Raw genomic sequence first — 18,032 nt, 5'->3', positions numbered from 1 at the left:
CACGACTGCATGTGGTAACAAATTCCACAAATTCACCACCCTTTGGCTAAAGAAATTTCTCTGCATCTCTGTTTTGAAAGGGCAGCCCTCTATCCTGAGGCTGTGCCCTCTGGTCCTAGACTCTCCCACCATGGGAAGCATCCTTTCCACATCTACTCTGTCTAGGCCTTTCAACATTCGAAAGGTTTCAATGAGATTCCCCACTTATCCTTCTGAATTCCAGCGAGTACAGACACAGAACCATCAAATGTTGCTCGTATGATACCCCTTTCATTTCTGGAATCATCCTTGTGAAACTCCTCTGGACCCTTTCCAATGCCAGCGCATCTTTTCTAAGATGAGGGCCCTGAACTGTTCACAATACTCAAGGTGAGGCCTCACCAGTGCCTTATAAAGCCTCAGCATCACATCCTTGCTCTTGTATTTTAGACCTCTTGAAATTAATGCTAACATAGCATTTGAACCCTCACCACAGACTTGACCTGCAAGTTAACCTTTAGGGTGTTCTGCACAAGGACTCTCAAGTCCCTTTGCATCTCAGATTTTTGGATTTCCTCCCAATTTAGAAAATAATCCTCACATTTATTTCTACTACTAAAGTGCATGATCATGCATTTTCCAAGATTGTATTTCATTTGCCACTTTCTTGCTCATTATTCTAAACTGTCTGAGTCCTTTTGCATCCTACCTGTTTTCTCAACACTGCCTGCCCCTTCAACAATCTTTGTATCATCTGCAAACTTGGCAACAAAGCCATCTTTCCATCATTTAAACCATTTATATTCAAGAGTCAAAGATTCAAAAACTTTATTGTCATTCTAACCGTACATCAGCTCTGCAGGGCAGAATGAGACAGCGTTTCCCAGGAGCAGTGCAATTATAACATAACAAATGCAGCACTAAATTATAAACATAACAATAAATAGTAAAACACAACAGCCACATGTCAGTTAAAAGCAAGTTATAAGTGTCCAGTGCAAGTTAAAAGTGTCCAAAGCAGAGTCAGGTAGATCAGCTATTTAGCAGTCTGACTGCCTGTGGGAGGAAGCTGTTTAGTAGCCTTGTGGTTTTAGTTTTGATGTTCCTGTAACGTTTGCCTGATGGCAGAAGAACAAACAGTTCATGGAGAGGGTGTGAGGGGTCTTTAATGATGTACCGTGTCTTCTGGAGGCATTGACTCTGAAAGAGGTCTTGGACAGAAGGTAGGGAGACCAAAATAACCTTCTCTGCTCCCCTAACCACCCTCTGCAAGCATAAAAAGAAGTGGTCCCAACACTGACCCTTGCGGAACATGACTAGTTACTGGCAGCCAACTAGAAAAGGATCCTTTTATTCCCACTCACTACCTCCTACCAATTAGCCAATGCTCTAACCATGTTAGTAACTTCCCTGACCATGCTCTTAACTTGGTAAGCAGCCATGTGTGGCACCTTGTCAAAGGCCTTCTGAAAGTCCAAATATACAAAATCCACTACATCCCCTTAATCTATCCTGCTTATAATCCCCTCAAAGAATTCCAACAGGTTTGTCAGGCAGGATTTTCCCTCAAGGAAACCATGCTGACTTTCTCCTATCTTCTCCTGCATCACCAAGTATTCCATCATCTCATCCTAACAATTGGCTCTAACATCTTCCCAACTACTGAGGTCAGGCTGACTGTTCTATAATTTCCTTTCTGCTGCTTTCCTCCTTTCTTAAAGAGTGGAGTGACATTTGTAATTTTCCAGTCATCTGGCACCAAGACAGAGTCTAAAGATTTTTGAAAGATCATTTATAATGCCACCACAATCTCTAGTGCTACCTCTTTCAGAACCCAAGGGTGCAGTTCATCTTTCCTGGGTGACTTACGTAACTTTATGTCTTTTAGCTTTTTGAGCACCTTCTCTTTTGTAACAACAACTGCACCGACTTCTCCTCCTTCACACACTGCAACATCAGGCATACTTGTGTGTTCCACGGTGAAGAACGATGCAAAATACTCATTTAGTTCATCAGCCATCTCCTTGTCCCCTGTTATTATTTCTCCTGCGTCATTTACTAGCAGTCCTATGTCCATTCACATTTCTCATTTATTTTTTAACATACTTGAAAAACTTTTACTATCCACTTTGATATTATTTGCTAGCTTGTTTTGGTGTTTCATCTTTTCCCTTCTAATGATTTTTTTAGTTGCTCTCTCTAGGTTTTTAAAAAACTTACCAATCCTCTATCTTCCCACTAATTTTAGCTTTGTTGTATGGCCTTTCTTTTACTTTTACAATAGCTTTGACTTCCCTTGTCAGCCACGGTTGTATTATTTTCCCATTTGAGCATTTCTTCATTTTTGGAACACACACGTCCTGCACCTTCTTCATTTTTGCCAGAAACACACGCCATTGCTGCTTTGCTGATATCCCTGCCAGCAGCTCCTTCCAATTTACTTTGGACAAACTACTTTCTCATATCACTGTATTTTCCTTTACTCTACCGAAATACTGTTACATTAGACTTTACGTTCTCCCTATCAAATTTCAAGTTGAACTTGAAATTTTAAAGAGATTCCTAAAATTATAAATTAATTTAATGGAGTAGGTAAAGAGGAGTTGTTTCCAGTGTTAAGATGGTTAATAATGAGAAGAAACGGACTCAATGTGATTGCCAGAAAAGCTAGAAAAATTTGAAATATGAAGAACATGGCAGAAAGGAACAATGTGACCAAGGGCAACGTCCTCCAGGCAGTTCATAAAACTATTTTGTTCACTTCTTTTATGTCTTCTTTTCCTTTCTAATGTGGGTCTGCTACATTTGGAGCCAGTGATCTACATTTTGGTGGTGCGTTATTGAACGATCTGGTGTTTTTCTGTCTCTGAGGGTGATTCTGCAGGCTCCACTAAAACAGCTTTTGAATTAAATTAGATTTAAATGATTTAATATTCTGAAGCTAAAAAAAAAATAATGCCCTTGAAACTATTTGATCTTGGTAAAACTCCATCTGCTTCACTTATTGCCCTTAAAGAAAGGAAGGCTGTAATGCTTATCTGATTGCATTTCATGCAATTTCAAAGCTGTAGCGTATTTAATATTTTGGTAATATTTGAATAATGTTGTAGATATATTGGTTGATTAAGGATTCTGTTTGGTTACATAATTCATTGTGGGTTATATGTAAAAGTACGTGAATGGTATATGTCATTATGCCACCACATTATATTTGAGTGCCTCAGTAAAGTAAAACAAAGCAAGACATATTTTCCCAGCTTCGGTGTTTTTCTTTCAATTAGTTTTTGGAGTTGCAGAACATAACAAATTGCATCAGTACAATTGGTTCTTTTGGGATAAGTGTTAAATAATAAATGCTGTCTTTGTTAAAATAAAATAACATTTACAAGGGGTGATTGACAAGTTCACGGCCTAAGGTGGAAGGAGCAATTTTAGAAAACCTGTCACATTTATTTTTCAACATAGTCCCCTTCTACATTTACACACTTAGTCCAGCGGTCGTGGAGCATACGGATCTTGGACCTCCAGAAAGTTTCCAGAAATGGGTGATTGATAAGTTTGTGGCGTAAGAAAGAAGGAGATGAGTTATACATGCACATGCAGATCAACTCTTTGAATGACTATGCAGAAAGTTTGAAGTTAATAACTCATCTCCTTTTACCTTAGGCCAAGAACTTATCAGTCACCCCTGATGAGTTATTAACTTTAAACTTTCTGTATAATCACTCAAAGAGTTGAACTGCATGTGCTGTAACGAGAGCTGTATAACTCACCTCCTTCTACCTTAGGCCACAAACTTATCAATCAGCCCTGCTGTGGACACTTTCTGGAGGTCCAAGGTCCGTATGTTCCATGACCACTGGACTAAGTGTGTAAATGTAGGAGGGGACTATGTTGAAAAATAAATGTGCTAGGTTTCTAAAATTGACTCCTTCTACCTTAGGCCATGAACTTATCAATCACCCCTCATAGATAATTGTGTATAATTATATGGTTCAGGAAGTACATCAGGAAAAGTCTCTCCACAAAAGCAGGTGGGGAGTTATCTTGGAAAATAACTGTTAGATGTATCAGAAATTATGAATTTGTTGACCTGAGAATGGAACTAATGTGTGGAGATAGAGTTGGACTCATAAAGCCCGTGTTTCTTTCTGAATTAGTACAAGCTTGTACCCTGTATTAGAAGCTGTGGTGCTGCTCCAGGACAAAGGCAGATTCTTGTTATCAGCAATAAATTAGCGTCATGGCAAGCAATTTGTAGTTTCCTTCCCCTTTGAGATTGTTGCTTCCCTCCAAAGGACTTAGCCTCTCCCTTTCCTTTGACTCAGTGGCACCCTTCTATACAGTCAGCATTACGTTAAACATCACAGAGGTCTTCTGGAATTGCTAAGGGACCACAGTTAAATTTCATCAACAGCCAGTGGTTAGAATTTGTGAGTTCAATATTATTCTAGCTAACTTTGAGAACTATCCTGAAACTTCAGCTGTGGATAGCCAGACATCACATGAAGCATTGAAAAGTATCAGAAGAAATTTTTCTTGCACTCCATAGTTCTTTATGAAATCCAGACACCATGTGCCCAACTTTTGAATGGGGTGCCTACTTACAAATCAGGTGCCTGGCTTGTTACTTTTTTGGCTGAAGGAATAAAAAGGGAGAAGTTTTTATACGCTATCTCTTATTTGAATAAGCCGCCTTTGAAGGGTGGCACCTTCAGTGACAATGCAGGGTTGAAACCCACATCCTCTTGACTCAGAGCCAAATCAACGGTGAAAGGGAAAGACAACAATCAGGGAAATATTTGGCACCAGTCTATTGAGGATATCATAAGGAGCTGGTGTGACTTCACTCTTAACTCCTGTTTGAAATTTCTGCTGGCTTATGCAAAGTGCTGATCAAGACGTACAAAAAAGCTGGATGAACTCAGCAGGTCGGGCAGCATCCGTTGAAAGGAGCAGTCAACGTTTCGGGTCGAGACCCTTCGTCAGGACTAAAGAAGGAGGGGGCAGGGGCCCTATAGTCCTGACGAAGGGTCTCGACCCGAAACGTTGACCGTTCCTTTCAACGAATGCTGCCCGACTTGCTGAGTTCATCCAGCTTTTTTGTACGTCTTGATTTGACCACAGCATCTGCAGTGTACTTTGTGTCTACTATGCAAAGTGCTTGTGCTTGATGAAAACAAAATTGAGTGATGTAAGGCAATGCTAACGTTGACCTGTAAACAAATCCCATGGGGATAAAAAAAGTATGGCCCTCCCTGGTTGCCCTGGAAAAAAAATGGTTGAATTAGGCTTTGTTCTGGAATTGCAGGAAATACATTTGAATAGCTTACAAGATCACATCAGAGTGCAGATGACAGTCTGTCACTTTTTGAGTTGGATCTCATGAAAGGTATCAAGTTGGGTGAGGGGAGTGGAGTGAAATCCTTGCCAGCCTGCCCTAAAGGTTATGAGCATGTTTTAAATGAGCAATACAGACAGACGGAACAACCTGTTAGAGGTGTGTGTTTGCTTTACGTATAAGTTCAGTGCCCATTAGCTACACAATGTCATTCATCAGTGTCTTGGGGCTTCCTCATTGAAAATTACCACCATCCAGAAAGACTAAAGAAGGTGCCTGGGAAAACCAAGCAAGTCCAAGTTTGTATCATGGTAAATTACCCTAATTCTGAATGTGTATACCAGTCCCTTCTCTATCATTGGGTTATAATTCTTGACATCCTTACCTACCGGTACTGTAGGAGCACCTGTGCTGCAAGAACTGTATTGATTTGAGAGGGTGGCTCTCCCCCACAGTTGCTGCACTGTTAGGAATGCATAGTATTACCAAATGCCCACATTACAAGAATATATTTTTAATTGTCATATCAAGTGAGCAGGCTACCCAATTCTACATGTCATCAAGAGGTTTAGCATGTCCAACCAAATTAAATGGGACCCAGGCTAAAAGCAGCTTGCTTCTCACCAGAAGCTCTAGGGTTAATTAACACCTATCCCACTCTCCTTAGAGTCATGGAACCATAAAGCACTTAGGCCCAACTCGTCCGTACCAACCAAGGCGTCATCTCTCAGTCTTTGACACTTCAAGGAAAAGGAAGTCCAGTCTATCCAGTCTCTTATGGTCCTTTCAAATCCTCCAGTTTTGATAACACCCTTGTGAATCCTTTCTAGCTTAATGACTTCCGCTCTGTAGCTGTGCAACCAGAACTGCACACAATACTCCAAGTGTGTTCTCACTAACGACTTGGACAGCTGCAACATGACATCCCAAATCCTGCACTTAGTACCATCACCAATGAAGATAAATGTGTCAAATTTTTACTTCACCACCTTGTCCACTCTATCTGTGCAACACGTTCAAGAAACTATGTTTATATACCCCAGGTCTCTCTATTCTTCAAACTTCTCAGTTTCATTGTGTATTTATTGTGTAAACCATGCCCTGATTCAACCGACCAAGGTACAACAGAAGTTAAATTCCTTATCCTGTTTCCAATCAAAATTGCCAAGTGCTTATTTTTTTTTCTATATTAAATTGCTTTGATGATCTCTTTCACACTATAGAAGTGCAATGGAAAATCCAACCAGAACCCAATCTGACTTGAACCCCCTCATTTCTGATTTGAATAGGATTCTGTGGGGTCACGTGACTGATGGTTTGCCCATTTAAGTATTATAACAAAGCTGTTTGCTTTGGATTTAACATTTAACATTGAACTTTGTCAGAGCTTAATGAGGTTTCTGGGTCGAAGAAAATTTTGTGCTGAAGACAGGTCAGAATTGCTCAGACCAGCAGGTTAGGTCAATCTCCTCACACTTGATACGTGATTAATTCACAGCTGAGTCACAAGCTTGAAGGCTAATTGCAAAAAAATATTCAAATACCCATACTGGCATTGCCTTCAGCTTAAAAGTTCACCCCCAAAGAATCTCCAGGGAGCTTCCGCTGAAGAGTCGTAGAATATAGGGATAACGCATGAAATATTCTGACTGCTGCAAGCACACAGTAGCTCCAGTAACACTGCCGTAATGGTGGACTTACTATAATAATTTCAGGCGGGTGGGACTCGTCATCCATGGTGGCCAGCTCATCCAGGAGAAGGAAAACGCTGATCTCAAACCCCCGCTGCCTTGTGGCTATATGCAGTCATGGGGAAGGCTTCGGGAGTAAACCACGAGGGAAACCTCCGGAGCTGGAGTCCCTAAGGCTACATTGAGTTCAATGTTGACTGGCAACTCTAACGCTGCTGGTACCAAACTGTATTAGTCTCTGTCGTTTGTCTGGGTTCATCAGATGCTTTGGGGGTGGGGGGGGTGCTTCCAACATGGGCAACAGCTTGCTCTCCATATTGTAGTGCCCAGGCTTGTGTATCTAGGCAGCTAGGGCACAATATCCATGGTGAACCCTGATCGACAGAGGCTCTCACTATATTAATAGTAACAACATTAGAAGTGTAAATTAACCATGGTTGGAGTACAATAAATGTACAAAAACTAAATTTACAGTTCAGTATTAATGCATTCCATCAGTATATAACAAAATGACATCAAGTACAGTAAGAATATGGTATTGGAATGTTAGCAACAGTACTGAATTAAAAACTAATTGAGGAAATTGAAACAACAACACACACAAAATGCTGGTGGAACACAGCAGGCCAGGCAGCATCTATACGGAGAAGCGCTGTCGACGTTTCGGGCCGAGACCCTTCGTCAGGACTAATAGGAAAGATAGCGCTTCTCCCTATAGATGCTGCCTGGCCTGCTGTGTTCCACCAGCATTTTGTGTGTGTTGTTTCAATTTCCAGCATCTGCAGATTTCCTCGTGTTTGCTGAGGAAATTGAAGCTAATGTACTCCAGGAAGGTATTGTGAAGAGGCATACACTGTGAATGTATCTGTAAATTATCAAACAACATTTAAAAATAGAAGGTGACATACACAAAATGGTGGAGGAAGCCAGCAGGCCTGGAAGCACCTATGGAGAAGAGTAAGTGGTAGCCATTTTGGGCCGAAACTCTTCATCAGGACTGGCAAAAAGATGAGATGTCAGAGTAAGAGGGTAGGGGGGAGGAGAGGAAGAAGCACAGATAGTAAGAGTTAGGTGAAACCGGGAGAGGTGAAGTAAAGAGCTGGGGAGTCTTTGATTTCTAGCATCTGCAAACTTCTCTTGTTTGTGAATTAAAAATACAAGCTTAAATAACCATCATGATCATCAATAAAATGACCACTGCATGCCACGGGATGCCTCTTAATGTGTTCTACCTCATTCTTTGCATTATTCATAAAGCTGCTCCCCTACAATATTTATAATTGTTAGATCCAGCAATAACTGCACCTATGGAACCCCAATCCACAACCTTTCTGTGATTGGACATTCCCTTCAACTACAAGTTCACCTTCTCCAAAATTTCATTGGTTTACCTTGCCGCTGATGTCCCATCTGATTTGTCATGTTGCCCCACCCATCCAATAATCACCCCTTTTTACCATCATTTGATCTCACTTTGGTTTCTGACCACTCCATCCTGATCATTTCTGTTTCTCCCTCCTTTCTCTCAAATTCCTGCTGGCGCCAAAGGCCTCATCTCCTCTTAATCTGTCTGAAACTGGGACAAAAGAGGAAAGTAAAGTTAATCCAGGCCTGTCACAAGATTGAATAGGATCAGAACTAAACTTGTTCATCTGGTTTACCAATTCAAAATTGCACCATTAGCCCACATCCTATGACTGATGAACTATAATTGAGTTGAAGCCACTGTGCCCTGGCTGGAATTTACTAAGATCCAGGCAAAGAAATGGTTGAAACCAACTGATGCTTGTCTGGAGACCCAGGATGAGATTTACTTCGCCATTCAAGAATTTCACATAACTCCTATGAAAAGTTCTACATTTATGATGACTTAGGAACTCACAAAAAAGGGAAATGCACAGACAAGCTATTTTTAAAAATATGCTTTAATTTCTTTTGGAATAGTGCAGATAAAAATTATCACCAGAATGTCAGGATAGAGAGGATTGATTACATGCTACAAAGAGGACCATTTGACTATATTCCTTTTTATCAGGAAAACAATAAACAATCAGGAAATTCTCTTTTACCTCACATAACACTTCATCTTATGACTCTGCCCTGTTCTGCATTTTGTTTCATGTGCCTGTTTGTTCTTCCAAATTGGTTCTATTCATGGTCAATACAACAAACTGCTTACTTCTTGCTTTAAATGGAAATCATCTTGTTGCCATTTATAGAGCCTCGTAACGACTGTCACTGCAAAATAAAATTATTGCCTTTTGCAGAAAAAGAAAACATAACTAAAACCAGAAACAAAATTGAACAGTGATAATGATGTAAAACTAATATATTGTGAGAATGCCAACCCATGATTGTGACAGGCCAGTAAATGAACTGCCACTGGCAATGCATACATCCTACGTGGTGAATTTTAGTAAATGACAAGAATTTCATTCTGTGGTAAAAATCATTTGAATGTTAATCAGTTTACAAAAATCTCATTGTAACATTCAACACTATGAGACAACATTTTAATTCTGATTCCCATTCCCATTCTGACATGTTGGTCTATGGATTCCTCTTTTTCCAAGATGAGGCCACTCTCAGGGTGCAGGAACAACACCTTATATGCCAACTGGGTAGCCTCCAACCTGATTGCATGATTATAGATTTCTCCTTCTAGTAGTTTTTTCCCTCCCCCCTCCTCTCTTCTGTTCCCCACTCTGGCCTTTTTACCTTTTCTCACCTGCCTATCCCTTCCCGTTCTTCTAAGGGCCACTCTCCTCGCCTATCAGTTTCCTTCTTCTCCAGCCCACTATCTTTCCCACCCACCTGGCCTCACCCATCACCTACTAGCTATCCTCCTTCCCCTTCCCCTCAAACTTATTATTCTGGCATCTCTCCCCTTCCACTTAAGTCCTGATGAAGTGTCTTGGCCTGAAACTTTGACTGTTTATTCATTTCCATTGATGCAGCCTGACCTGCTGAGTTCCTCCAGCATAGGTTTTGATCTAAGTCCAGCTCTACCTCTCTCCTCACATGTGAACAAAGAGAATTGTATCTATGTCAGTAGTTTGATACAATTTTTAATATGCCAATAACTTAATTTTGCAGTATAATCTACGTGATTAAACACAATTTCCGCATTCAGGAGAGATACACTTTTCTTCAGGTATGAAATCTGCACATGAGAATAACATATTCACATTAGCATACTAAATTCCTGAAATCTTTTAAAAATCAGTCTCAGAGATTGTCTCTATATTACAATAGTAATGTGAATGTAGTGGCTCTGTGGCTAGACTAAATTGTGGGAGGTCAGGCATGTTTATGTCTGCCTTTTTCTCTCTCTCCTTCTATCTCTCCCTGTCTCCTCTTTCTCAGTGCACTCACAACTTGTATTTTTGGAAAGGTGGAGCACAACCTTTCAAATGATACAGCCACTCAGGACAGTCAGCCATTCCTCCTACAGGCATTGCTAGGCTACCCATTGACATGAACATAATAGTACTCAGTAGTAATTAGCACACACAAAATGCTGGTGGAACGCAGCAGGCCAGGCAGCATCTATAGGCAGAAGTACAGTCGACGTTTCAGCCCAAGACCCTTCGTCAGGACTAACTTTGCAGATTTCCTCGTGTTTTCCTCAATAATAACTACCTGTGTTTGTTGCTGACTTACTTTGTCTCCAAGTCTAGCCGGTTTGATACTGAAATATCGATCCAAGTTTTAAACCTTCACACAGCCATACATTCTCTATCTGTTATCTCCTCTAGTTCTACCGGCTTCCGAGATATTTGCTATCTCCTTTTCTGACATCTTGCAAGTATACCAATGAAAAGACCATAAGACCATAAGACATAGGAATAGAATTAGGCCATTTGGCCCATTGAGTCTGCCCTGCTGTTTCAACGTGACTGATTTATTATCCCTCTGAATCCTATTGTCCTGCCTTCTCCCTGTATCCTTTGATGTCCTGACTAACTAAGAACCTATCATCCTCTGTTTTAAATATACCAAATGACTTGGCTTTCACAGCTGTGTGTGGCAATGAATTACGCAGATTCACCAGCCTCTGGCTAAAGAAATTCCTCCTCATCTCTGTTTTGAATGGATGTCCCTCTATTCAAAGGCTGCTCCCTCTGGTCCTAGACTTTCCTACAATAGGATACATTCCTATCACATCCACTGTCCCTAGGTCTTTTAATATTTGATAGGTTTCAATGAGATCATCCCTCATTCATCTAAACTCCAGCAAGTAGATGCACAGAGAGGAAGAATCAGAATCAGACTCTGCCACTTCTTTGCTTATTCTTCTAGTTTGTCTAAGTCCTTCCACAGTCTCCCTGCTTCCTCAGTACTTCTTGCCCCTCCACCTGTCTTCCTATTGTCCACAAACTTGGTGACAAAGCCATCAATACTGTCATCAAAATCACTGACATATAATGTGAAAGGAAGCAGTCCCAACACCGACCCATGTGGAACACCACTATTTACCTGCAGCCAACCAGAAAAAGCTCTCTTTATTCCCAATCTTTGCCTCCTGCTAATCAGCCAATCTTCTATCTGTGTAATACCATGGGCTCATGTCAGGTTCATGAGTAGCACATAAGCAGCGTCATGTGCAGAATCTCGTCAAAGGCTTTCTGAAAATCCAGGTAAACAACATCCACTGTCTCCTGCTTGTTATTTCAGAGCCCTGAGGAGCGGTCCATCTGGTCCAGGTGACTTATCTACCTACAGATCTTTCAGCCTCTGCTTAGCAACTATACTCATTTTTGCCCATGAACACTATCGAATTTCTGTTAGTTTCCTTCATAGTGAAGACTGACACAAAATCTTAATAAGCTCACCCACCATTTGTTTGTCCCCCATTACACTCCCCATTTACCGTGGTTAATGTGTTTTCTCTTACCGCAGATGCTGACTGACCTGCAGAGTGCTTTCAGCACTTTCTTTTACTTTTTAATTTCAGGTTTCCAATATCCTCAGTATTTTGCTTGTGTTCCTTAATTTCAGCTTTTTTCCTATTAGTGGCAAAGCATTTCACTTCCTAGTATTTGGAATCAAGAAACTTCTTAAAGCTTACTGTTTTGATTAAGCTTATCCCTGACATTTCTTTATGTAGCATATTAAAAATAAAAACTCAGATGGGATTAACCAGATCTACCATCCCACATAAAAGTGGAAAACATGGTGGCTTAGCAGTTGGTTGGAGATTGCAAAGAACTTTCTCCAGTGAGCAAATAATCATTGGCCTGTAACTATAAAGAGCTAGCACAGAAGGACCTGAAGAGATGAGAGTGAAACTTGGCAGATCAAACTTTTTCATGACATTATTGGCATGAATACAACTGACATTTATGTGTGTACAAAGTTCAAAGTAAATATATTATCAAAGTAAGTATATGACACCATATATTATCCTTTGATTCATTTTCTTGCAGTCATAATGGAGGAATTTAAGGTGGGGAGTTATATGGGAGGCAGGGCTTAAGGGTCAGCACATGTGGGCCAAAGGGCCTGTACTGTACTGTACTATTCTATGTTCAATGTTCACAGTAGAATAAAGAAATACAATAGAATCTATAAAAAATCTACAAAGATGGTCTGACAAACAACTATTATGCAAAAGAGGCAGACTGTGCAAATACAAAATAAGTGGTAATTTTATTTTATTATTTTAATTATGTAAGGGGAATCAAAGACTTAACCATCTCTTGAAATGCCATCACAATACATTCTGTAAGGTCTGTCAACATCAGGTTCTAAAACAGAGTCTTGTGTGGAACCGATTGTTGTACTGAAAGGTTAAACTAAAGACACAATGAAGAGGAAGGTATAAATTGTTTGCCAATTCTCTTACAAAACAGAGCTTGGAGTCATTCAAATGACTGTCATCTTATTGAATTTGTTGGTGGATATTTTTAAAGATGAGGCAAATTTCATGACCAAGAAAAGAAAATAAATTGTAGGTGAAAGATAAATTGGCCAATTATCAAGTATGTTTAAAAAATGTATTCAAATTTAGCCAGGTTATGTTGCCATGCAACACTCTTAGACCTTGATCAGTCTAAAAGAAGAAGTCAATTTACAGAAACAAGTCCCACAGTTCTTACCATTCCTGAGGCAAAGCTGACGTAGTTTTCGAATACCAGCTAAAAGTCTCATAGAATTTTATTGTCAGTTGAGTTAAATTGTTAACAAGTCAAATAAAAGTTCTAAAAAAAATTTAGTGTATCATAGATTTATTAGCCAAAAATTTACTCCCACTATGTGTGGCATGAATAATAATTCAAATGGTACTTGATGGAATATTTATCTAGCATCTGAATTATCGTTAAGCTATTTCTTCATTTAATATGAATTAAAAGGCAGATACTGCTGCTCATACACTGCTCACTTAGAATATTGTTTCTATATGTATTCTACTGATATTCAAGAACAAGCTGTTGAGAAATAACCTCTCCAAGTACTTGTTAGAATGCCAGTGAAGATCTGTCTTTAACCTCTCTCTGCAAGTTTAATGAACTCTTCTCATGAACTCTGCATTACAGAAACTGCATTCCCTATTTCTGTCAGACTTTTCCTTACATTGCTGGCCCGTAAATCAAAATCCTTTTTGTTTGTGTTCCAGTAGATTTGTTTGCTGAGAGTCAATGTCTAACTAAGTCATTCACCTTTCACCTGGCCGCTAAAGAATGTGTTACATTAACCAGTACTTGGAGAATGACTTACATTCTCATAAAGTGAACTTAACTATTGAACTGCAAGTGATTAATGCTACAAGCTCTTTTAACTATTAAATTATTGCACATGCAACAATGCTTTGCATAAATCAGACACTGCATAAGATGCATAAATCAGACACATGCTGTTTAATTCTCAGAACAACATTTATCTGAACCTCATCTCACTCTGTTACTTACACTTCGAATTGGACACGAGGCTGCACAGTAGATTGGGCATGAGACAGTAGCTTCCGCATGTGAAAGCGGGATTTTATTTGCACTGGATAACACTCATGATAATTTATTATTCACTGCATCAGTAACATTTTAAAATAAAATTGAGTGCCTGAGCAGAAAATTTTGCTACATTGAGAAATGTTACTACTCATGGCAATGTTCAGTCTTACAGTAAATCGCTTGAACCTGCTTTGGGAAGGTGTTTCTGCTACATAGCCAATATGAGAAAACTTGGAATTCTATAGATTAAAAATTACACCGAGGATAAAATGTGAAACCATCTTAATGTGTTTATTTTGTTAAATCCATTTATGTGGTGCAAATTCCCATAACAGCATAGTGGCACAGCTGATAGTGCCACAGCCTCACAACAGAATGGACTAAGGTTCAATGCTGAACTCAGGTGCTGTCTGTGCGGAGAATCATAGAATTGAAGAATCATATAGAAGAGAAATGGTCTCTTTTCGTCCATCTCAGCATGCCGATGTGAGTTTACACATTCGCTCTGTGATCACTTGGCTTTCCTCAGAGAGCGTTGGCTTCCTCACACTTTCCAATGACGTGCAGGTTGGGAGGTTAATGACTCATTGTTATATGCTCTTAGGTAAGTTGGTTGGGGAACCTGCTGAGAATGTGAGAAGAATAATGAAAATAATTGGTGAAAATGGGTGGGTAGCATGGACTTGATGGGACCAAGAGCCTCTTGCTGTTCTTAACTCTGTAAAAGAGATCAGATACAGTGCATTTGTGTAGTAATAACAGGATTTCAGCCCTTTGCCTGTTTTGATGAATTTTTAGCTGTGCTTGTGCCCTTCCAAAAGGGCCTCTTCCTTGAAATAACAAAGTACTGCAGATGATGAAAATCTGAAGTAAATATTCAGGATGCCAGAAACACTCAGCAGATCAGGCAGCATCTATAGAAAGAGAAATAGCATAATTTTTAGGTTAAAAAACCCTTCATCAAACCTGGGAGAAAGTAAAAACAAGTTAGTTATAAATTGCAGAAGGGGCTGCTTTTTCATTACTGCTATTCTAAAATGCTTATACTTGTACAGATTTTTTTGATATTTCAGATATTCAGGATAAATAAAAATAATGAATTGTTGGGAGCATAATACATAATTGTCCCATGAATAGGGAGGCCATGGATTTCTTTCAGACAAAGCTTTGCAGCTTTCAGGGTGAGTTAATAACCCTATCTAGAAATCTAAGCAGCCTCTCTAGCTTTGCAGACAAAAGTACTGCCTAAACCTCACACAGGATGCAGCTAGAAATCTTGTGTATGCATTTTATAACTGGTGCCAAGTTCTTCAGGAGATTCGCCAGAAAGGCGACGTGCATGAGGCAGTTGAAATAGTCAGAGATTAGAAAAGATCAGATCCTCAAAGAAGAGGTAGCTAAGGAAGGACTTAATAAGAGATTGTAAAATGGTAGAGGGCATATTTTTAAAATGAGCAGAAGGAGTTTTAAAAGACACATTCATTTTACAGCTGATATTTGGTACAAGCTGCCAGAATAGATGATGGTATCAATTTCATAGGTAACGGAGTGAAGATTTGTCACTACCAAAGGAGGTGTAAGGTACTCCTTCCCTTCGTAAGCCTGCAGATCACCCTTGGGAAAGGTATGGCATCTTCTTAACCCCTTGATCAGGGTCAACTGAAGCCATGCGAGCAGGTGGTGGGTGGTGGCATGAGCATCTGGTGCATCTCACATGACCTGGTTATGTGACCACTGACGCCAGGTAGACAACCTCGAAAGAGTATTGATAATGGCTGCGGTCACCAGTCTTGTAAAGATGCTGCCCAGAAGAAGGCAATGGCAAACCACTTTGGTAGAAAAATTTGTCAAGAACAATCCTGGTCGAACACCATGACCACTCACGTCATGCGACACGGCACACTAGAAGTGTATCAATTACAATCATGTTTAAATAGACAGCAGGATACGGTCCTACTGTGGGCAAACAGGATTAGAGTAGATTCAGGAATTAGAATCAGATTTAATATCATCGGTGTATGTCATGAAATTCGTTAACTGCAGATGTTAGAATATGGAGCAAAAATAATTACTAACTGCTGGAGGAGATCAGCAGTTTGGACAGCATGTGTGGAGGGAAGTGGATTGTTAATGTCTTGAATTGAGACCCTCCATCTGGATTAATGTAGATAGGCAAAATGGTTGGCATGCACATACTGGTATGAAGAGCCAGCTGGGTCATTTCATGATTCCATGATTCAGCAATTATAAAATAAAAATGAATTATATGGAATACTCAGCAAGTGCTTCTGGGGTACTTCTGAGACACCTTTGGAATGACGATCTTGTGCAACACAGCTTGATAGATGCGACTAAATATTCTCATTTCAGCCTGATACAGCTGAGAATCACAACTGCTCCTGAGGTCCATAGCGTTAATACAGATGTTTTAATGCGACTGAATAGTCTATTGCTGCTTAAGACTGATGGAAACAATGCCAGTTGTGGCCATACTTCTCTCCAGATTCCACGTAGGAAAGATGGCTGCAGGTCAGGGATACAGGTGCGTTTAAAGAAACAGAGTTTTAGTCTACCGATATTGACTATCATCCTGGCAAACGTACAGTCTCTAATAAATAAAATCAAAGATCTCAGAGCTAAGGTGCTGTATCAGAGGGACATTAGGACCGCTTACGTCCTTTGTTTCATGGAAACCTGGTTAATCCCTTCCGTACAGAACACAACAATTCAGATTGACGGGTTCACTATACATTGTCACTATAGACACTATATATGCTGCACAATCAACTCCACTTTGTGCACAAATGTATCAGTGATGCCTTGTTCTGCTCACCTGACCTGGAACATCTCACAATTAAGTGCTGTCCATTATAGCTGCTGTGGGAGATTTCTGCAATTGTTTTGGTAGCGGTGTACCTTCCACCTCAGGCCAATGACAACCAATATCTTGATGATCTGAGCAATGGGATCAACATGCATGAAGTCAAGTCACTTTTTATTGTCATTTCGACCATAACTGCTGGTACAGTACACATTAGAAACGAGACAACATGAAATGAGACAACACGGTGCTACATGAAACAATATAAAAAATACGCTGAAAAACAACACAGAAAAGAACTACACTAGACTACAGACCTACCCAGGACTGCATAAAGTACACAAAACAGTGCAGGCATTACAATAAATAATAAACAAGACAATAGGCACAGTAGAGGGCAGTAAGTTGGTGTCAGTCCAAGCTCTGGGTATTGAGGAGTCTGATAGCTTGGGGGAAGAAACTGTTACATAGTCTGGTCGTGAGAGCCCAAATGCTTCGGTGCCTTTTCCAAGATGGCAGGAGGGAGAAGAGTTTGTATGAGGGGTGCGTGGGGTCCTTCATAATGCTGCTTGCTTTGTGGGTGCAGCGTGTAGTGTAAATGTCCGTAATGGCAGGAAGAGAGACTCCGATGATCTTCTTAGCTGACCTCACTATCCGCTGCAGGGTCTTGCGATCCGAGATGGTGCAATTTCCGAACCAGGCAGTGATGCAGCTACTCAGGATGCTCTCAATACAACCCCTGTAGAATGTGATGAGGATGGGGGGTGAGAGATGGACCTTTCTCAGCCTTCACAGAAAGTAGAGATGGTGCTGGGCTTTCTTTGCTATGGAGCTGGTGTTGAGGGACCAGGTGAGATTCTCCGTCAGGTGAATACCAAGAAATTTGGTGCTGTTAACGATCTCTACCGAGGAGCTGTCGATATTCAGTGGGGAGTGGTTGCTCTGTGCCCCTGAAGTCAACAACCATCTCTTTTGTTTTGAAACAGCATGCCTTCACCATCATTCTGGGGGATTTTAATCAGGCCAGCTTGAAAAAGTCACTTGCCGTACCAGAGGAAACAATATACTGAACCACTGTTACACCACCATCAGGAATGCCTACCACTGTTACTCCATGGCCTCACTTCGGGAAGTCTGATCACCTGGCTGTTCTTCTACTCCCTGAGTATCGGCAGAGACTGAAGACTGCAGCACCAATAGTGAGGACCAAGAAGGTATGGACAAGGGAAGCACAGGAGCACTTAATAGCT

The sequence above is a fragment of the Hemitrygon akajei genome, chromosome 2, assembly GCF_048418815.1.
Source record: "Hemitrygon akajei chromosome 2, sHemAka1.3, whole genome shotgun sequence".
Classification (NCBI taxonomy): Eukaryota; Metazoa; Chordata; class Chondrichthyes; order Myliobatiformes; family Dasyatidae; genus Hemitrygon; species Hemitrygon akajei.
This window is presented reverse-complemented; position numbering follows the sequence as displayed.